The following is a 22,745-nucleotide window of genomic DNA, read 5'->3' as shown; positions in this document are numbered from 1 at the left end:
CAGGATTGATTTCCTTTAGGATTGATTGGTTTGATCTCCTTGCAGTCCAAAGGACTCTCAAGAGTCTTGTCCAACACCATAGTTCAAAAGCATCAGTTCTTCAGCACTCAGCTTTCTTTATGGCCCAGCTCTCACATCCATACATGACTACTGGAAAAACTATAGCTTTGACTAGATGGACCTTTGTCGGCAAAGTAATGTCTCTGCTTTTTAATGTGCAGTCTAGGTTTGTCATAGCTTTTCTTCCAAGGAGCAAGTGTTTTTAATTTCATGGCTGCAGTCACCATCTGCAGTGATTTTGGAGCCCAAGAAAATAAAGTATGTCACTGTTTCCATTGTTTTCCCATCTATTTGTGAAGTGATGGGACTGCATGTCATGACCTTACTTTTTTTTTTTTTGACCTTAGTTTTTTGAACGTTGAGTTTTAAGCCTTTTTTCACTCTCCTCTTTCACTTTCATCAAGAGGCTCTTCGCTTTCTGCCATAAGGGTAATGTCATCTGCATATCTGAGATTATTGATATTTCTCCAGGCAATCTTGATTCCAGCTTGTGCTCTTAACCAATGATGCATAGTATTCTTTCTTTTAGAAAACTCCTCATAGTTCATTGATCTTTTTTACTTACAGTCATCCATCCATTCATTTATTCACTCAAAAGATATTTAGTGGTGCTCTGCTCTGTGCTAGGTGCTGTTCTCAGTGATAGCATTTTGTGATATTGGACAAAGAGATAACTGATAAACAAAGTTCCTGCTCCCACAGAGGGCTAGGGTGTGAATAAGGTCAGAGATGTAGCCAGCACCAGATGGCATGAGGCCTTCTGCACTATGGTGTGTAAGGACTTTGGATTTCATTTTTAAATGTAAGAAAAGCCATAAAGACAATTTAGATAGAGCTATGACAGGATCTTATTTACAATTTTAAAAGATTATTCGGACTATTGGTACTGAATAGAACATAAGGAGACGAGAGAGGTATCCATTATCCTAAATCGCTATGCTTTTTAGGGCAGAAAACTGGAGTGATTTGGGAAGGGGAACTGGGGGTACAGGTGGTGAGATGTGGACTCTATTACTTGTAAAAGTGTTTTGTTTACATAATTATGTATATTAGCTTCTTATTTGTTACTTTGTTGGAGATACATTCTTGGTTGTCATTTAGCTTTTAAATTTGTATACAATTTTTGATGTACAGATACTTAACAATTCTATGTATCAAGTCAATTATTTTCCAACTTCATTATCCTCACTTGCCCTGAAATTTTCCTTTCTTTTTTTTTTTTTGCTTAAAAGTTTTATGAAATATAATATTAAAACTCTAATCCATCATGTCACAGTTTTTTTCTGAGGCTTAAAAATTCATGACCAAAAAAGTGCATGTCAGGTGCTCCCACATGCTAAAGTGGGATGGCTAAACTTTACTGCCTCAACAGCACTGCAAAAGAATGACAAACACCAGTGTGTGGCCCTGAGCCAGCAGTAGAGAAAGCCCCTACAAGGACTGACAGTGAAAAAAGCCAAGAGGGGGCGGCTTTCTCTACCGAGAGTTGTCTGTGCAAGTTCCACACCTACTCTGAAGGCGGGGATTGGTAGCTCTCTTTCCTTTCACCTCAAGCCCTGTTGGAGGCTTTTAGAAGGCCACTCTGAGAGCTTGATGTATAGTTGCCTGGTATCTGGGGACACAGTGGACCAGAGTAACACGGAAGTCTCTTACGAATAGTGATCCATGGACTCAGAAAGCTGTATTTAGGATGTAATAGTGGACCAGAAGTGTTCATTGCTCAGGAGCCAAGGTAGACAGGCACGGCTGTGCAGAGGTATTCAAAAGGGAACTTTGACAGTGATCAATCCTTCTGGTTTGTTCAGGGCTGTTGAAGTTTTGGCGCTGAAAGTCTCATATCCTGGGAAACTCCTTAGTCCCAGCCTAACCAAGGTGGTTGGTCACCTTGCACAACTGCTCAAGAAGTTATGAAAAAAGAGGCAAAACAGACCTCAGAAGAGGCTAAGGTAGAAGAACCAAGTCAGGAGACACTGCCTCTCCTGGGATCTGCTGTGAAAGCGATCCAGCAGAAGTATTTTAGGGTAAACCCCTCCTCATCTTCGGAAAACTTTTGCATAATAAGGAGCCAACTTTAAACATATTCAACAGCCCCGGGGAGTGAATAGCAGAGGAGCTCTCCCTGTCAAAACTTTCTGCCCCCTTTCACTCCTACTATTATGACTGATGTGACTAGAGAGACTTATTATCTAAATATGGCTGAAAAATGGTAGGACCTATCTGCCCAGGACAGTTCTCAAGTGCACAGGGGGAAAAAAAAAGAAAGAAAGAAACAGGGCCGATGTGCAGGTTTGCCAGGATGGCATGAGAAAGTATGAAAGTGATGTTGCCTCCCCTCTGTGATGTCACAGTCACAGTGAGTCACAGGGAGAGGAGGGTCTCATTGCATTCTTCTCCAGAAGCCAGTTGTTCAAGGATGCATTTGTCATGTTCTAGCACCTGGTGGGCTGCCGTCTATGGGGTCGCACAGAGTCAGACACGACTGAAGTGACTTAGCAGCAGCAGCAGCTCTTCTTTTCTAGGTTTGTATACTAAGCTCTGTTTAGAGCTATCTTCGATTCTTTGCTGATTTATATGGAAATATGCTGTTTCAGTTACTGGAGTTTTATTGTATGTATTCACATACACATGTATTCACATGTAGGCTTTAAGAAGTGCTTTAGAAAAATTCTTACAAATTCTCAATACCCAGCCCATTGGGATTTTAACAGCTTGTATTAAAATACATTAACCTGAGGAGACTTAACATTTTAAGAAGTGCAGTCTTTCCAGACTGTCTGGGTTTGAATGATGACTTTGCCACTTGTAAGTTATGTGGCCACCAGCAGGCTGTTAACCGCTCAAGGCTGTTTCCTCATTTACAAAATAAGGCTACTAATCATCCCTATCTCAGAGAGTTGTGGTGAGAGTTAAAATGAGTTAATGTAAAAAACCTAGAAAAGTGTGTAACATGTAGTTAATGTCATATTTGCTATATCATCATCATCGTCATCAAGAGACAAAGTCTGTATGGTCATTTTATGCAGTGTCACCTTAGCTAAGCTGGAACTATGCTTTACTTTCCTCCCCTATATGGGCTTCCCAAGTGACTCAGTGGGTAAAGAATCTGCCTGCAATGCAGGAGACACAAGAGACTTGGGTTTGATCCCTAGGTTGCAAAGCTCCCCTGGAGGAAGGCATGGCAACCCACTCCAGTATTCTTGCCTGGAGAATCCCATGGACAGAGGAGCCTGGTGGGCTACAGTCCATAGGATTGCAAAGAGTTGTCCATAGGACACCACTGAAGTGACTTAGCACAGCACTTTGTTTCTCTTGGGACTGACTAAGAGAAATATCTGAAGGGAAGAAATGAAGAGCATCCGGACCTAAGTTCCACCAGTTAACGCTAGATCTCCTCCTCCAGCTCTCAGCATCAGCTTCATGTGCCAGGGTCACCACGGTGAAGGGTCCCAGTTACCCTCCAGATCACCCATGTCACTAAGGCTGGAGGTGATAAGAAAAAGAAAAAAATAGCAACTTCCAGTCTTTCCCTGCTCTCCCCACCTTAGACCACCTTTCTTTCCCATTTGCCAACTCTGCTGACATGAGGTCAGCACCAGATGCATAAAGCCAACTATTCTACATGGATTTCTCAACTGGTTACCACAGTCGTGTAAGGTCTAATCTTTGAAAAAAATCCCTTACTCTCTTTACTCTTAATGGTTCTGCCTCACTGCCAGAAAACCGGCTCTCCATTTATTCAATTTTTCTTTAATACCTCTCAGTAAAATATAGTTTTCATTATGTATGCTTTACACACTTACTGGTAGGCTTATTCTTAGCTATTGTATGTCTTTTGTTGACACTGAGAATGGGATCCTTTGTTTTCCATATCCTGTCTTCTAATAGGTAAACAGAGAAATTAATGAATTTTGTATATTTTATATGGTATCTAGGCACTTTCACAAACTCTTATCAGTTCTAGAAGTTTTTTCAGGTACTCTTTACATCTCTTAGGAAAAGAGAAAGTACTGGAAGTATGATAACTATACCCTTCACCCTCAGGCACATTTCAGCCTGTTCCACAATAACCCCTTTTTGTTCCTTTTCCATTCTTCTTTTTCAACCCGGCAGGAAGCCTTTCTCTGTCCCTGGTTCTTCACTAAAAATCTCAAGTTTTTCTCAGTTGTTCTTTGGAAATTAGTGTTTATAAGACTCTCCCATGATATCCCCCTGCTGAGAAATAAAAAGCAAGTACCTTCCAGACTTCCCAGTTTCCCTGTTTTACCTAGCCCTTGGAATGGGTTATCCAGTTCAACCCACATTAAAAGGCCCTTGGTGTTTCTTTTCAGCCAGTGATAATCAGATCAAATTGCAGACTTGAAATGTAAATGACCCCGAATCTGAATGAACTTACCCCTGGTGAAATTTCAGACCCACAGAAAATTGAGTCTGCTTCACTCGGAATATCCAGTGCTGAGCCAAAAGAAGCCAAGAAAACTGAAAAGGGGACAAAGATTAAATAAGCAAATCATAAACACTTAAGAAAAAGAATAAGTTTCCTCAGTCTATGAGTCTGTTAAAAATTCAGTTCTTAATGACCAGAACACAACAGAACTGCTTACATAAAAAGGGCTATTCTTCATCCACAGCTCTTCTTAGCTGAATCACTGAATCACACGACACAAATCATACATTAAAATGCTGCAAGCAAAAAAAAAAAAAAGAAAAGAATAAATGGTTTTGCTGAATGAAAACACTGTGCTTCCTTTAAAAAAGAAGGAAAAGTCTGTCTATTCACTGGGATCATTGTGACCAAATCAAGCCCACAACCTCTTGTATGGTTGCAGGCTAGAATTGGTTTTTCATTTATATTTTTTAATTGTTGAAAAAGAAAAAAATCAAATGAAGAATCATATTTTATGATATGTGAAAATTATATGAAATTCAAATTTTGATGTTATTAAAAGATAAACTGATTCATATTAAAAATTCTAAGAGTTTATTTGGGAGTAAAAATTGATTTAAATGGGGCATTGCCAAACCAGAAGTGGTTAGGACAGCTCTGCTGACAGGAACTCAGGAGAGACTTTTATAGAGCAATGCGGAAGCAAAGAAAGGAAATTATTGATTGGTACAGCTTGAAGGCTAGTTGGCTGTTTGTGGTTGATTGGCTTTAGGTTTCAATTTCCTATGTTTGTGGCATTTATAGGCTTAGATTTTGGTTTGCTTATGTAGGCAGTCCCAGCATTAGACCTACCTCAGCCTAATGGCCTCCTTGCTTAATTAATTTAACAGTGTCCATAAATACAATTTTATTGTAACACAGCTGCCCATTTATTTACACATTGCCCATGGCTAGTTTCAAATTACAAACAGAGTTGAGTTGTTACAACAGAGTATGGCCTAAAATGCTTATCTGGTCCTTTACAGAAGCAGTTTTCTGATCCCTGATTAGACTAGTTTCAAAACCTCAGCACTATTGATATTTTGAACCACTCCCTAACCACCCTTCCATCCTTTATCAAAAAACATCTCTAGACATCACCAAATGTTCACTGAGGGGCAAAAATCTTTCCTGGTTGAAAAGTGTCATGGGCGAAGCTCACTGGGGACTGGGGTGAAGGGAATAAGATGGAATCTTGGTGACAAAGTCTTGCACCTACCTCGTGGATTAGAGCTCCCAGCTCAGAAGCACCACACCCCAACTTGGCAGATTGTGTGCAGAAGTGCTGCCCACAGCACTGCAATTCAAGATGGCAATAGCACACTGGGTACAGAGAAGCGATGCCCAGCACTTCAGTTTGAAGCACTGTGACCAACACAACTACAAGGACCCGTAAGCACTCCATCCATAGTGGAGAACCCCCTTCTGTAGTGGAGAACCCCCCTCTGTAGTGGAGAACCCTATGCAGAAGCCCCTCCAAAATCCAGCAAGGGACAGAGTGTACTCCAGAGCCAAGCTCGTACCTCTCCATTCTTTTTTTTTTTTAAATTGAAGGCTAATTGCTTTACAGAATTTTGTTGTTTTCTGCCAAATATCAACATGAATCAGACATAGCTTTCCTTTGCTTCTGAAAGGAGCTTGGTCTCATTCTATTTTCTCGATTGACACTGGGCAGAAGAACCCTTGTTGGGGTCCAATGCAGACCAAGACAGGTCAGTAACAGAACCACTGCTTAAAGTGATGAAAACACCAACCCAGGAATCATCACAAGCCTAAAAGGAAGATTGTGAAAAGACAAGAAGGAGGAAGGGAAGGGAAAGAAAAAAGATGTTACTTTATCCCTTGCTGAACTTTTAAAATACTATTTTAAAAATCACTTTATTCATTTATTTATTCTTGGCCATGTTGGGTCTTTGTTGTTGTGTTGGCTTCTCTCTGGTTGCATCGAGTTGGGGCAACTCTCTAGCTGTGGTGCCCAGGCTTCTCTTGTTTTGGAACACAGGTTCTACAATGCATGGGCTTCAGCAGGTGGAGCATGAGCTCAGTAGTTGTGGGTCCCAAGCTCTAGAGCACAGGCTCAACAGTTGTGGCACACAGGCTTATTTGCTCCTCAGCATGTGGGATCTCCCTGGACCAGGGATCAAACCCACGTCTATTGCATTGGCAGGTAGATTCTTTAGCACTGAGCCACCAGGGAAGCCCTCAATACTATTTTTAATTTTAAAACTTCTCAAGCAAAAAAATGTATAATAGTATTTAAAAATATAACTCATATGGATTCTAGTTATGTAGGGATTATAAAGCTACTTTTTATTCTCAAGATATCAGCCTTCCTTTAGCAGCCCCATTATACCATATAATGTAGCATTTCCTACTGGAAAAGACTATTTGCATGTTAATCTTCTGATAAACTTTCAATTGCATACTGAAGATGCTGCACACTTATTTTACTATAGGGCCTTATTTACCTGGGCCTTATTTCTTTAGGTTCCAGAAAGTTCTATGATGAAAGAGAATTTCTTTGGTCCCTAAAGTGAAAATTCACTCTGTGGAGAGCCTTTTTCCTCAGAATTATTTTTGGTTTAACCTTGTTGAAACTTTCATGACTTTAGCCTCTGGACTTTACCCTTGCCGTGACCTCAAAGACTAGCTTACCACCTCTTCCTAAAAGTCCCAGATTGAATTTAGCCTGGCATTTCTGGAAAGCATCCAGTGGGCTCAGTAGCAACCTGTTTCCCTGACGGCTAAGAGCCTCCTGAGGGAGAACTCACACTGAGGAAAATAGGTGTCAGACACAGGGGCTTAGCCAGGAACACCTGAAGGGACAGAAGACTGTGAACACAGCAAGCTGTCTACCATGTACATTTGTTTCTGAGTCCAGTCCCACTTGACTTATGTCCCTAAAATACACCTGGAAGAGCTACTGCCCTCAGTTCGGTTTGGTTCAGCTGCTCAGTCATGTCCGACTCTTTGCGACCCCATGAATTGCAGCACGCCAGGCCTCCCTATCCATCACCAACTCCCGGAGTTCACTCAGACTCAACGTCCATCGAGTCAGTGATGCCATCCAGCCATCTCATCCTCTGTCGTCCCCTTCTCCTCCTGCCCCCAATCCCTCCCAGCATCAGAGTCTTTTCCAATGAGTCAACTCTTCACATGAGATGGCCAAAGTACTGGAGCTTCAGCTTTAGCATCATTCCTTCCAAAGAAATCCCAGGGCTGATCTCCTTCAGAATGGACCGATTGGATCTCCTTGCTGTCCAAGGGACTCTCAGGAGTCTTCTCCAACACCACAGTTCAAAAGCACCAATTCTTCGGCGCTCAGCTTTCTTCACAGTCCAACTCTCACATTCATACATGACCACTGGAAAAACCATAGCCTTGACTAGACGGACCTTTGTTGGCAACGTAATGTCTCTGCTTTTGATTATGCTATCTAGGTTGGTCATAACTTTCCTTCCAAGGAGTAAGCATCTTTGAATTTCATGGCTGCAATCACCATTTGCAGTGATTTTGGAGCCCCCAAAATAAAGTCTGACACTGTTTCCACTGTTTCCCCATCTATTTGCCATGAAGTGATGGGACCAGATGCCATGATCTTAGTTTTCTGAATGTTGAGCTTTAAGCCAACTTTTTCACTCTCCTCTTTCACTTTCATCAAGAGGCTAAATCATCATAAAACACTGGGCATTTGTATCTAAATAACAAATTGTGCCACCTGAAAAGGGTTAAATTTTCTATTTTAATTTTCAAAAAGCTAGAAACATAACTCATGCCAATATAATGAGCATGTGTCAAATTTTTAATTCAGTTATGAAGGAACTAACATCCATTTTGAAAAGCTGTTTCAAAATAGAACGTTACAAACTAATATAGTAGATCCTCACTACTCACAGATTCCATAGTTGCAAATTTGTCTGCTCACTAAAATTGATTTGTAATCCCCAAATCAATACTTGCACTACTTTTGTCATCATTTGCAGAGTGTTCAAAGACATGCAGAGGTCATTTTAGGAGAGGCAAAAAATTCCAGTCTCCCAACACATAAGTTCCTAGCCAAGGTCAAACAAATATATACTCTGCCTTCTTGTTTCAGTTCTCATATTGTAAACAAATGTCTTTTTTGAGGTCTACTTATTGCCACATTTTTTCCATTTTTGTATTTTTCTTGGTGACTTTATTGTTCAGATTAAGTCCCACATATGTTGTTAGGATTCTGTCTATTACTTCTAAACTCAAGAAAGCTGTGATACACCTCACAGAGAAATTTTGTTTGTTACATAGAGTTTTGATGGGGCATGAGTTGTAGTGCTGTTGAGTGAGAGTTCAATGCTAAAGAATCAAGCTGCTGCTGCTGCTGCTGCTAAGTCACTTCAGTCGTGTCCGACTCTGTGCGACCCCATAGATGGCAGCCCACCAGGCTCCCCCGTCCCTGGGATTCTCCAGGCAAGAACACTTGAGTGGGTTGCCATTTCCTTCTCCAACGCAGGAAAGTGAAAAGTGAGAGTGAAGTCGTTCAGTCCTGTCTGACTCTTAGCGACCCCATGGACTGCAGCCTACCAGGCTCCTCCATCCATGGGATTTTCCAGGCAAGAGTACTGGAGTGGGTTGCTGTTGCCTTCTCCAAAAGAATCAAGAGCATACATTAAATAAGTTGCCTTTAAAAAGAAACACTTTGATACAAATCAAGATTAAATACTGATTTAATTGATTAAATGTGACCAGAAGCTTGAAGGAACCTAACCCCATATTTCCTCTAGGAGCAATGGTTCAGTATTCACTAATTCAGAATTCACAGTGACTTTATAGAATATAACTACTACAAACAATGAGCATAAACTGTATATATAGACTCAGAGAAAAAGAATGCTGGAATAAACTGCAAAGTTAGATTTAAAAAAACTGGTCAATGACTACCAGGGCAATACAACTTTTCTACTAGACAGAAATCACTGGCAGCTTATCAATCTTCTATATGTTAACAACCAACTTTACATTGTCTAAGACTTAATCAACAGTAAAAAGGAAATCAAAGTTATAGTCCCTGGAGCACCAGGTGACCCTTAATCAGGCTTGGTAGACAATACTCTAGAGTACGGGGTTTCTCAGTCTCAGCACAGTTGACACGTTGGGCCAGAAAATTTGGATAACTGTTGTGGGGGGTTATTCTGTATGATGTATGATGCTGTATGCTGTGTGATGTTCTGCAGAACTTTTGCCTCTACCCTCTGTAAACAATAGCACCTCCACTCCCAATCTTCAGTTCAGTTCAGTTGCTCATTCATGCCCGACTCTTTGCAACCCCATGGACTGCAGCACGCCAGCCTCCCTGTCCATCACCAATTCCTGGAGTTTACTCAAGCTCATGACCATTGAGTCGGTGATGCCATCCAACCATCTCATCCTCTGTCATCCCCTTCTCCTCCTGCCTTCAATCTTTTCTAGCCTCGGGGTCTTTTCAAATGAGTCAATTCTTTGCATCAGATGGCCAAAGTATTGGAGTTCCAGATCCAGCATCCGTCCTTCCAATGAATATTCAGGGCTGATTTCCTTTAGGATGGACTGGTTGGATTTCCTTGCTGTCCAAGGGACTCTCAAGAGTCTTCTCCAATACCACAGTTCAAAAGCATCAATTCTTTGGTGCTCAGTGGTCTTTATAGTCCAACTCTCACATCTATACTTGACTACTGGAAAAACCATAGCTTTGACTAGACGGACCTTTTTTGGCAATGTGATGTCTCTGCTTTTTAATATGCTGTCTAGGCTGGTCATAGCTTTTCTTCCAAGGAACAAGCATCTTTTAATTACATGGCTGAAGTCACCATCTGCAGTAATTTTGGAGGCCAAAAAAAATAAAGTCTGTCACTGTTTCCTCATCTATTTGCCATGAAGTGATGGGACCAGATGGCATGATCTTAGTTATCTGAATGCTGAATTTTAATCCAGTTTTTTCACTCTCCTCTTTCACTTGCATCAAGAGGCTCTTTAGTTCTTCTAAAATTAAAAATGTTTCCAGATATTGCCAAATGACACTTGGGGACAAAATTTCCATGGTTGAGAATCACTAGTCTAGTATGATTTTGAAAGAGCACACAGTTATGTTTTTGCCTTTATTTCTAAGTTTTAGATTTTTTTTCTTTATACATTCGTAAAAAGAGAAAGATGTACTTTTCCCTTTGAAAAACGTGTGTTTGAAACCTTCAAACATGTATCAAAATTTGTAGTTACATACATACATAATACTTCACTAGTTATATGCTGTTTCACCCATGGTGGTAAATGAAGCACAGTGCCAAGAACACAGAAGACATTCAATAAACATTTCCAGTAGGAAGTCTGAGGTTTGAAGGTTCCAGGATCTCAGCCTGAGGTGAAGCATAGTATTTGCGGATGGAGAGGACAGGTACCTGTGGAGAGACAGTCTTACTGAGGCTCATTATTATTGCCCACAGGAGATATCTGACTGTCATTTCCTTAAAAGACAGGAGGGCTGCAATCTGAAAAGGGATGAGCTCCTGAATAAGCTGAAAAGTCCAATTGGAAGTGCAGTTTCATTTACAGAAACAAGTTGTTAAGGCTGGGAGATTAGGTCCCAGGGATAGGTCTATGAAGGTCGTATGGTCTTCCAGGGATCAGAATTTGGAGACACAATGGGTATAATTCCTGGCTCCTCCACTGATTGACTAAGCCTCTCAGTGCTTGATTTCTCTATGCATGAAATGGAAATAATAATAGTACTGCTATGAGATGAATTATTTCCTTCAAAAGTTATATGTTGAAATCATCATGCCCAATATGATTATATTAGAAGATAAGGCCTTTAGGAGATACTAAGGCTTAGATGATGTCATAAGGGTGAGGCCCTTATGGTGGGATTAGTGCCCTTAAAGAAGAGATACCAGAGAACTTGCTTGTCCTCCCTATCCAAATGTACCAAAGAAAGGTGAAGTGAGGACAGAGGGAGATGGTGGCTGTCTGCAACCTAAGGAGAGAACTCTCAGCAGACAACAACCCTGATAGCACCTTGAGTCTGTACCTACAGCATCTAGAACTGTGAGAAATATTTTCTTGTTTAAGGCACCCAGTCTATTGTATTTTGTTATGGCAGTCAGAGTTAAAACAAGTGCCAACCTCATAGAGTTATTGTGAGGATTAAATGAGAAATATATGCACATTTCCTAGCACAGTATATAAGAATTCTCTATATCTTATTCAAATGGCAAATATAAGAGCTCTCTACATTTTAACCAAAAAAGAGAGCTTGAAATGACAGTGGATAGAGGTTGACTTGGAATTAACTTCTATACACAATATCTCTTTGCTGTTTTGGATCCAATGATACATTTACAATAGCAGAAGTTGATATTTTTTGACTAATTTATTTTGAAATTAGAACTGTGAAGCAATAGAGGTCCCAATGTGCAATTTGTTTATTTTTATAGTCATCAATTTCTGCAACTACCAAACATATCAGGCCCAATCTATAACAATATATAAATAATAATCCATTGTTGCCTTTTGAAGGGGTGCTGCATGTTGTATTCCATTTATGCCACATCCAATAAAGTACTAAATAGAGCCATATATTATACAACTTGACAGAGTTCATCTTTGTGCAGAAAGTGAGGAGTTAGGGCCTCTGTGCAAACAATGTAGAGCTTGAAAGTGAAAAGTGAAAGTGTTAATCACTCAGCTGTGTCTGACTCTTTGCAACCCCATGGATTGTTGCCAGCCAGGTTTCTCTGCCGATGGGGTTCTCCAGGCAAGAATACTGGAGGAGGTTGCCATACCCTCCTCTAGGGGATCTTCCTGACCCAGGGATCAAACCCTGGTGTCCTGCATTGCAGGCAGATTCTTTACTGTATGAACCATTGAGCCATACTCAAGTCCCAAAAGTCTGAGACTAAACTTGGCAAGTTCTGTGTCAAATAGTTGTGTGATCTATACAGAGCAGGATATGAATTAATGATCCAGTGTGAACATCATGCTTTTATAATAGGGATATTTTCTGCTTTCTTTCATGAATGTTTATCTCACTATCAATACCTGATAAGTATTTAAGCCTTATTTATGTCATCTTCTCTTTCTACTGTCAGGTCCTTTAAGTATAATGACAATCTCCTTCCATGTTTCTGTGAAAATGGCCAGAAAATAATTCAGAAAACAAATATTATTCTTGGCTATGCTTAGAACTTCAGTCAATAAAGAACAGGCTAAAGTTAAAATGAAGGATAATTTTGAATGGACAGAGAAAAGCATTATAAGAAATATTCCAGATACCTTGAAGATTTCCCTCATTAGAAGCTCAGAAGAAACTTGGTCCCAGTAAACACTTTGTTTGGGTAAGTGTATGAAAAAAAAGTTCCTTTGTTTATAATGTCTGGATAGTAAACATTTCTGACTTAGAACATTAAGACAAATGTTTAAACATCTTGGTGTATACAAAATAGCCTTTTGTTTGGGATAATTGGGGAACTGTAATAAATTTTGCAAAACATTTTCAGTGCTACTTTAATGAGAAAGAGTTTATAGAAGTGTAGCAGTAGAGTGTAGCCCTGAGGTCTAGATTAAATGAAGGTCAACTGACTTGGGGTTCCAGATCTCCTCCCTCTTAACCTCAGAACACTTGTATTGGCTGTGCTGGATGGACAGAGGATCATGGTCATGGACATGAGCTTAGGAAGTTTTCTCTTGCTCCTTCCTCTTCTAGATCTAAGTCACAGAGCTTATAAGTGACCTTCTGAAGTACTCTCCCTGTGGCCTTGGAAAGATGTACAGGGACAAAGAGAAAAGTTAGTCCCTTAAGCCAATAGTAACTTAGTCAATGAAACATGTAGGAATTTTACCCTATAGCCCTAGATGTGCAAGAATGGCATTTTATTTATTCAAATTCAATCTCAGTCTTGATGGATCAGAGCTGTTGGGAAATTCAGTGTCAGGATTATTAGGCCCACTCGCCAGGGTCATGGGAAAGTCCTGGGGATCTTGCACGGCAAAGAATAGTTCAAAGGATGAGAAGCAGCCAGAAGTTCAGTCCTTCTTCGTTATGCACGTTAGCAAAGCCCACATTTCCTTTGAAGTCAGGGGCACTGCTTCTCTTAGGGAGAAGGATCTCCCCAGGACACCTAGTAGGCCTCAGGTCCCTGGGAACTCTGACCCCTTCTCAGCCTGAGGAAATTGCTTTCCTTTCTTATGCTGTTTCTGAAGTACTCTTGGGCCACTCTCCTCCCCGCCTTCCCTCTCTCCCCGGGTTCTCTGTGATCTTAAGATCAGCAGCAGCAGTACTAGAGGCAGATTGTCAGAAATGTAAATTATTAGAGTCTTGATGTAGAGGGCCAGAAAGAAGTGTTTTAACAAATCCTCCACATGACTCTAATTCTAGGGTACATTTTAAGAATGACTGACCTTAACACAATGCATTCAATAACTCAGTTTTGAAAGCAAGAACTTAGGTAATTTTTGTTTTTAGCTTTCAAAAATAGCACTCCACCCCAACTTGAGGACAAGGAAGGAAGAAGCCTGGATGTAACAAAAAAATAAAATAAAATAAAATAAACACATAACACAACACATAAGCATCTTGCACAGCAAAGGATCTGAACAGATATTTTTCCAAAGAAGGCATACAGATGGCCAACAGACACATGAAAAGACGCTCAACATTACAAATCTTCCGTGAATGCAAATCAAAGCCACAGTAAGACTTCACCTCACTCTTATTAAAATGACTATTACTAAAAAGATAAAAGGTAGCAAGCGTTGGCAAGGATGTGGAAAACAAGGAATCTTTGTGCACTGTTGGTAGGAATGTAAATTAACGCAGCCACTATGGGAAACATATGGAGGCCTCTCAAAAAATTAGAAATAAAATTACCATCAGTTCAGTTCACTTCAGTTCAGTTGCTCAATCATGTCTGACTCTTTGCGACACCATGAATTGCAGCACATCAGGCCTCCCTGTCCATCACCAACTCCCAGAGTTTATTCAAACTCATGCCCATTGAGTCGGTAATGCCATCCAGCCATCTCATCCTCTGTCGTCCCCTTTTCCTCCTGCCCCCATTCCCTCCTAGCATCAGAGTCTTTTCCAATGAGTCAACTCTTCGCATGAGGTGGCCAAAGTACTGGAGTTTCAGCTTCAACATCATTCCTTCCATAGAAAACCCAGGACTGATCTCCTTTAGAATGGACCGATTGGATCTCCTTGCAGTCCATGGTACTCTCAAGAGTCTTCTCGAACACCACAGTTCAAAATCATCAATTCTTTGGCGCTCAGCTTTGTTCACAGTCCAACTCTCACATCCATATATGACCACTGGAAAAACCATAGCCTTGACTAGACGGACCTTTGTTGGCAAAGTAATGTCTCTGCTTTTGAATATGCTATCTAGGTTGGTCATAACTTTCCTTCCAAGGAGTAAGCGTCTTTTAAAATTTCATGGCTGCAATCACCATCTGCAGTGATTACCATACGATCCAGCAATTCCACTTCTGTTTATCTATCTAAAAAAATCGAAAATACTAACTCAGAGAAATATATGCACCCCCGCATTCATTGCAGCATTATTTATAGTAGCCAAGATATAAAAGCTAACTGTTCATCCATCAGTGGATGAATAGATTAAAAAAAGTGTGGTATATATAAAAAAGAACAGTATTCAAGCATAAAAAAGAATAAGATCTTACCCTGAGGGCATTATATTAAGTAAGATAAGTCAGACAAAGGCAAATACTGTATGATCTTACTTATATGTGGAACATTAAAAAAAAAAATGAGCACGTACCTACAGGTTTCAGATTGATGGTTGCCAGATGTAGGGGATGGGAAGTGGGCAAAACTGGTGAAGGGAGTTAAAAAGTTTAAGCTTCCAATTATAAAACTAGAAAGTCATGGCTATGTAACATCAAATATGGTAACTATAGTTAGATATACTGTTTTACATATTTGAAAGTTGCTAAGAGAGTAAATCAAAAGTTCTCATCACAAGATAAAAAAAAACCTTTGTAACAATTTATGGTAAAGGAAGTTAACTAGACTAATTATGGTGATCATTTCACAATATCTACAAATATTGAATGGTGCCATACATCTAAAACTAAAATAATATTATATATCAATTATATCTCAATTAAATAGGTGTGCAATAAATATTTAGAGAATAAAAAACATAAGTATCTCTCTGATTTTTCTGAAAACAGAAAATAAAGACACCAATTAATATCTCAGTAGGTATTTTAATAAATTACCTGGCCACAAGAATTAACTTTAACAATAACAGATTTCTGAGCAAGCAAGTTCCATGAACAATGAGATATGGTAGAGGTGGGGTGATCTGGGCTTAGGAATGAATCTAGGAAAGTGAAATAATAGATGAAGGGAAGGTGCTGCCTCAAAACCGGGAAGAAAAATGTCATTTTCCTGGACCAGCATAAAATTCTAGAGAAGTTGGCCATCAAAACCTTCATTTCCAAAAGTGAGGCCTCAGAATGGCTCTGTGATGGTGATTATAAAAAGGGAGTGATTGATGCTGCTCAAAAAAATTAGCTGTAAAACATAAGAAGTTCCAAATGTCCTATGTCTGTGACAGACAAATTTCCACTTTCCCTTTCTGCACGTGAGCACAGTTGTACCTACATATGTGATCACTTATCCGGGGACTACCATGTGCCAGGCCTCTTTGCATCCAGGTGTGACCATGCCCTGTGAACAGAAGTGATGTGCTTCACTCCAGGCCTGAGCCTTTATATACAGCCTCCTTTCCACTTTTCCCTTCTGTGAAATGGAACAGGTTGGTGCTTATGACCCACCTCTGACCACATGAATGAGGGTGACAACCTCCAGTGGAAGCCAGAGAGAAGGAAGCTGGGTCCCTGAATAGCTGGGGACCAGCTCACCAACCCACCCTGGACCACTATTAGATGAGAGAAATAATCTTCCTTAATCCCCTGGCTTTTTGGGCTCCTTGTTACAGCAATTTAGACTAGAAAAATCTAGGTCCCCCGTGAAAAATCAAGTTAATGTTTAGAATCCATTTGAGCCAATAGTACCAAAGCCCTCACAGCAGCTGCTTCATAAATAGTCACTAAGTGAACAAATGTGGCACCATCAGGAGCTGTTGGGGCAAGAGATGCCTGTCTGTCTCATAAAGCCTGAAAGTAAATCTAAGTAATGGCTTGCAATCATAAACAGAAGTGCAAACAGCACACAAATAGCAACAATGGGTTAAAACCAAACGAGACTCTGTGTGTGCACAATGTAGAAATGATTGCTAATTATACAGCAGTCATTTAAGTGATTTGCAGGTAGTAACCACAGTCACTGTCATTTTCCAAAACAAAAGATTTATACATGCACAGACATCTACAGACAGGTAAATTCTTCTCTTAACAAGTTTGATGAGACATCAATTGCTATGCTGATCAGGGTCCCTAAGAAAATGTAAATCCATTGCTAAAACCTGCAGAGTGAATACAAAGTAGCTTTTTATGTACTCTGTAAAGGCAGCTTTTGTTAGTATATGGCATATAAGTCCAACTCCATTTGCTGAATGTTTTGAAGGCCTACTATGTTAGAAGTATTGCAAAGAATTCAAAGATATCAGCAAAAACATTAATAAAGATATCTAAGGAGGAGAGTGTTATATAAAACAGAGGTTTAGATGTCTAAGAAATGGCAATTAAGGACTGCCTGCCCACTCTATGTTGAAACTTTCTGTGGGATCTTGGTTTATGCCTATCACAAAAATTGTTCTGATACTTAAATAGCATACATAATGTATATGGTGAATTGAATGAGCCCCCAGCAAATGGTAATTCCTTTCTTCATACTCTGTAATATAGTATCTCACAAACTTGAAATAATTTCCAAAATATTTCACTGGTGATTTGTTCTAGAGCCATAAAAACAGTTTTTCCTGTCTCAAGCCCAGCATATATGCTAATGTTCACACACACGCTCCATCCAGAGCAAGTAGAGAGTAATGCATTTAGCAAACCAAAGGGTAAATGGCCATGATGGATATCTGGGGATTCTGATGTAAGCAAGAAAGCTCCACTTTGGTTATTCATGCTGACAGCTGATTTATTGGAATGAAATCTAGTAGCTAAAGCAACCACAGAAAACTAAAAAAATGTTTGCTCATTTACATTTTTCTGCGGTCATGGGGACAGTTGTTACCATATTGCTATTGGCATGGCCACCTCGAGACACTAGATGTGTCCTTAAATAATCTTCACTGGTTTCCTTGACTATCTCCTGGTGCCACCCCAGGGCTACTGAGCCCTCATGCCCTCAGGCCTGAGCCACTTGCCTGGCTTGCTGCTGCTGCTGCTGCTAAGTCACTTCAGTCGTGTCCGACTCTGTGCGACCCCACAGATGGGAGCCACCAGGCTCCCCCGTCCCTGGGATTCTCCAGGCAAGAACACTGGAGTGGGTTGCCATTTCCTTCTCCAATGCATGAAAGTGAAAAGTGAAAGTGAAGTCGCTCAGTCGTGTCCAACTCTTAGCGACCCCATGGACTGCAGCCTACCCAGCTCCAAAGAGGGTTCATGCTCTTTCTGTGGTGCTAAACACTTTGTTGCAAATGTCAACACATCTCTACTACCATCTACTTTATCAGTCTCCCTGGAGACGGGGTTAGGTTTTGCATGGCCAAAGCAGGTCCAGGGCTGGTCCAATCTGTCCACAAATGCTGAGCTTTTGCTCCTGAGAGCAGGTTAACACAGCCTAAAGTGCAGGAGAGTTAATACCCAAATGAGGAGGACTTTGGTAGTTCTTCCTCTTCTCTGCCCCTGTTGGGCTGTTCTGAGACTGACCTCTGGGCACACACTGTGGTTGTGTCTCACATAATGAAGCTACCAATGGTATCTTCTTGAGAAGCTGTGGCCAGATCTGTAATCCACCACTTTGTATTTTCTTTCCTCCTGCTCTACTCCACTTCTTTTTCTCCTCACTCTTGTTTCCCTGGCAAATTAAAACAACAACAACAACTTGGCATCTAAGATTTTCTTCTAGGCCCTTTTGTCTAGAGAACCAGTGCTATGTCAGTGTCATACCCTTAACTTTCACATTTCCAGGCTGGAGCAGTCAGATGGTTGATATTGGGTTGCAATGCTCATGTCCCACGTCAGTAAGCTGGAAGAGTGCCCCTGCCTCATTTATGATCCTCTGGTGAGAAGGGGAGTCCTGTCTCTCATCTATTTGGAATTAACCTCAGCTAGGAAAAGTGTTTGGATTCTGGGGACTTCCCTGGTGGTCTGGTTGTTAAAGACTCTTTGCTTCCAGTGCAGGGGGCCAGGGTTCAACCCCTGATCAGGGAACTAGATCCCATGTGCCACAATTAAGATGTGGAGCAGCCAAATGAATTTTTAAAAATGCTGTTTGGATTCTGAACAATCACAGAGGTGACAAATTTCCCCTCTGAACCAGCTTAACCTTGTAGTACTTCCCTCCTCTCCCTTGGGTTTCTCCATGTGGGTTGTCTTCTCTTGCAGCATCAACCCAAGGTATCTTCTCCACTTTCACCTCCTGACCCTGCCAAATCAGTTTTCATCTGTTCTAGACTCTCTGCTTCTCATATGCTTGTTGTTCCCATTTCCCCCATGAGATCAAATATTCCATATCAATCCAATCTTACTAGCTACCCCCATTCGCCAAAGCAGAATTCGTTTCTCTTTGCATTTCATAGTCCACAGGCCAACCAGACAGCTCTCACATCTAGCCCTGGCATTGGTCACCTCAGTTAGCGTTCCAATTCTTTGCTGCCTGAAAAGTAAGAATAGATGATTTCAGAAATAAACAGAAAATGCTAGACATCTTACATCTTTCAGGACAGAGGAAGATTAAGCCAGAGTCAACAAGGATCCAGTTCTTTGGATTTGAACAAGGTGACCAGACATCTCGGTCTTTCTTTTTTAAAGAAGTGTCTGGGGAAAAGTCTTAGACTGTCTTCACAGGGGACTTTCTGATGACTGTAGATGCACTGGACTATAGTGTCTATGTAGTCATCTATATTAATGCCTAGTCTGGCATTAATATACATTCCGTGTAACTGTTTAAAAACATCATTCATGCATGCAAACAAAAGTAGTAATGTTCTCTTTAGCCAGTCCTAACTTACTTCCATTAGCAGTTTCTCGCACTCAAATACTTCTGGGGATTTCCAAGGCATGCTAACATATTGCGTCTTTTTCTCATGACCATAAACGCTGTATACCATTATGCAGGTCTGCAATCCTTAGGGGAACCACATATAAAGGGGCATCATTCCCACTGCAGACATCCTAGAGTTATTGCAACACTTTTTTCTGGCAGATAGAAGAAATGTGTTTTGTTTCAACAAACTAAGGTATTGAGAATTTTGCTAAGCTACTCTATAGTATTCTTGCTTCCACATCCATTTTGTTCACCCAAGAAGCCTACTGTAACTTTAAATGGACACTAGATCTGCCATACAAGTATTTGCCCCAGACAGCAGCAGACAATAGAATCAGAAGCAAAAAACAGTTCCTCACATGACTTCTCCAACAGCCCTTGTGATCAGATTTCCCCTGCCTCCCAGAGCCTGGTTAGCCTTATGTGTCCCTTAGGTAAGACCCTCATGGGACCTACCAAAACCCAGCTCTTTTGGTTTGAATTGGTCAATCTGGCCCTTGTTTGGAAATCCCAAAGCACTTCACCAGTGCTTAATCAAGGTATGTGCCAAGATCTTGCCTCTCTCTTTCTGACTTGACCCTTGTATGTGGCCCGTTGAGATGTACTGGGCATTTCCTCCAGGATTTGTGAACAATAACTTCTTTATTTCAGTTTCTCTTGGATCTGTTGCTGAACTGTGGCTCACCGTTCAATACTCTGGGCTGCTCTTAACAAATGTTAATTTGTTAACATAAGTATAGTAAATCAATCTCCTGGCAGAGATAAGTAAGGGGTACTAAAAAATGGGCACCTTCTAATTTTTACAAGGGTGCTATAAGAACTGGTGGCAGCTTTTTTTTCCCCAAAAAATAATTTCCTTGGGTTGGTTCAGACATTGTCTTTAAAAAAAAATCGTTCCAGCAGGGGTCTCTCTCTGCACATGGTACAATAAATTCTTAGAAGATGGAATAGAATATTTTCATTTTGCTTATCCATCTTATAATGTAAATGGATGTGGTTTTAAAATATGTCAAAATTCTTTTCTGACACAATCAGAAAACCACTAGAAAAGTATAATGTTCCACAGCATGATTTGGGTGATTAAACAGGTATGTTCACTATGTGATAATTCATCAAACAATGCATTTATGATTTTTAGGTAGTTTGTGCTTATATATTATACTTCACAAAAAAGGTTTCTTTTTTTAAGTTATAATCCATAATTTGACTTCTGTTTGCATGCTATCTCACTTTTGTTTCATTTCTTAAGTATCTGGAATTTTAAAAATTGGCTATTTAATTTATGCTTTTCATAAAACTTTATACATTTTCTATAAATGATGATGCTTGGTGTATGTGTTGTTAGAAAAATAGGGAAAAATTAAAACATAACTAATATTCAAAAGAAAAATAAACTTTGTTTGAAAGTGTGTGTCATCTAGTAAAAACTTTGCATTGGTTTTCTAATCATGAACTTTGACAAAAAGGCATTATCACTGCTGTCATCCAAGCTTTGGGGAAGGATCTGAGAGACCAGATGGGTATCTCTCCTATGATCTGCTCAGGAGCTTGGTCTGTACTTCCAGTGGGAACAGGTCATGGGGGCCAATGGCTACTAAAATGTGGGCCTTCCTGATGAGGTTTGCTCCTCTCTAGTGTTAAGCAGCTGACATTTTTCTGAGCAGAAGAGAAATGACCACAAACCACTCCTTATCAAGTTAGCAAATGACACATGAAATACAGGTGCTTGAAAGAAATAGTTGTCGTGAAAGTAAAAATCAGGAAAAATTAAAATCCTATTAAAATTCTTAGTTAGAAAGCATCACTGACTCAATGGACATGAGTCTGAGCAAACTCTGGGAGATGGTGAAGGACAGAGAAGCCTGGCGAGCTGCAATCCACGGGTCACAAAGAGTCAGACATGACTCAGCAACTGAACAACAACAACAAAAATTCTTGAGAACAGAGTTCTGCAAAGCACCAAGACTGCTGGTTTTTTTCTGTTTTAATCTCAAGCTTTTGTTATTTTTCATTTGTTTTATTTCTTTATGATTGCACCATCTCACATCTTTTCCTGTCTCTATTTTTATTCTTTAATCTCTCATTTCTCAAAATCATCTCTTAATTCTAAAAAAAAATGTATCAACATTTAGTGACACATTTTCATAAAGTAGATCTTTTTCCCTTTACAAAAATTAATATTGGGCCATGAAAAACTTCAATGTCTGAGCACTAATAAAATAGAAAATATTAAGTGAAAAATGTTTTATGCCCAATGACATTACCACTTACTTTTTAATAGTATTAGAGTAATTACCTTAATTCTTTCTTGGAAAACAACATCCATTTAGAACCTCTAATGAAGGAAATATATATTTGTAATGGACCAAATGGCAATATGCCCTTGTCTGAAGCAATCACATTGTCCAATAAAGAAAGAAGCACATTTAAGTGTGGTGCCTCTGAACATCAAGTATTACAAGAATTCCTAGTCAGCAGGATGCTATGCCAAAAGTACTCCATAAATTGGTTTATCCTTTCTTACTATCTTGTGGCCTCATTCTAAATATTTCTTTAATAGTAATAGTGACATCATGTTGATGTTTGACAGAAAATAACAAAATTCTGTAAAACAATTATCCTTCAATTAAAAAATAAATACATGAAAAAATAGCAATAGTAACATACTGGATAGTTCCAACAACATAGACCTTACTATCCTATGTTTATTAAATCAATAAATATTACAAATCCTTCACTGGGGAACACTTTTCACCATTTTGTGTGAATATGTTTTTTCCTGCCTTATTTCTTATGTGAGCCACGTCTCTGCCCTCTGTTTTGTTTCCTTTCTCTCTTGTTTGTTCAGCTTCTGTACAATCATTTCTCTTTGCTCTGCCCCTTGCTCCAGCCTCATGTTCATTTCAGCCTCCACCTTTTTTCCTTCACAAACCTCTTTGATTCCAGATGACAGTTTAAGGTGTTTTTTTTTTTTCTTTACTTTTACTTTCCAGAGACTCCTGTTGCCATAGTGATACTTGATGATGAAGACCATGACTGCCTCCATTGGCACTTCGGTTGCTATAACAATGCCAGCTAACAGAGAATTCTGTGGAAACTTGCTAGAAG

General features: G+C 39.9%; 1 long non-coding RNA gene across 5 annotated transcripts in view; it reads left to right on the top strand.

The window, feature by feature from the left end:
• Window positions 1-2,000: 2,000 nt before the first annotated feature.
• LOC101906694 (uncharacterized) overlaps window positions 2,001-22,745 on the top strand; it is a 53,293-nt gene continuing 32,548 nt past the window's right edge. For 4 of the 5 annotated variants that reach the window (XR_003035927.2, XR_009495431.1, XR_003035928.2 and 1 more), the window contains exons 1-2: window positions 2,001-2,579; window positions 12,580-12,825. This is a non-coding gene — a long non-coding RNA (uncharacterized lncRNA). The remainder of the gene's footprint in view (window positions 2,580-12,579; window positions 12,826-22,745) is intronic. The other variant, XR_009495432.1, reaches the window with a different exon arrangement.

This window comes from Bos taurus, chromosome 1 (assembly GCF_002263795.3).
Source record: "Bos taurus isolate L1 Dominette 01449 registration number 42190680 breed Hereford chromosome 1, ARS-UCD2.0, whole genome shotgun sequence".
In the NCBI taxonomy this organism is placed as follows: domain Eukaryota; kingdom Metazoa; phylum Chordata; class Mammalia; order Artiodactyla; family Bovidae; genus Bos; species Bos taurus.
Note: the sequence above shows the minus strand (reverse complement) of the source record. Positions and strands in the feature narration are given on the sequence as shown.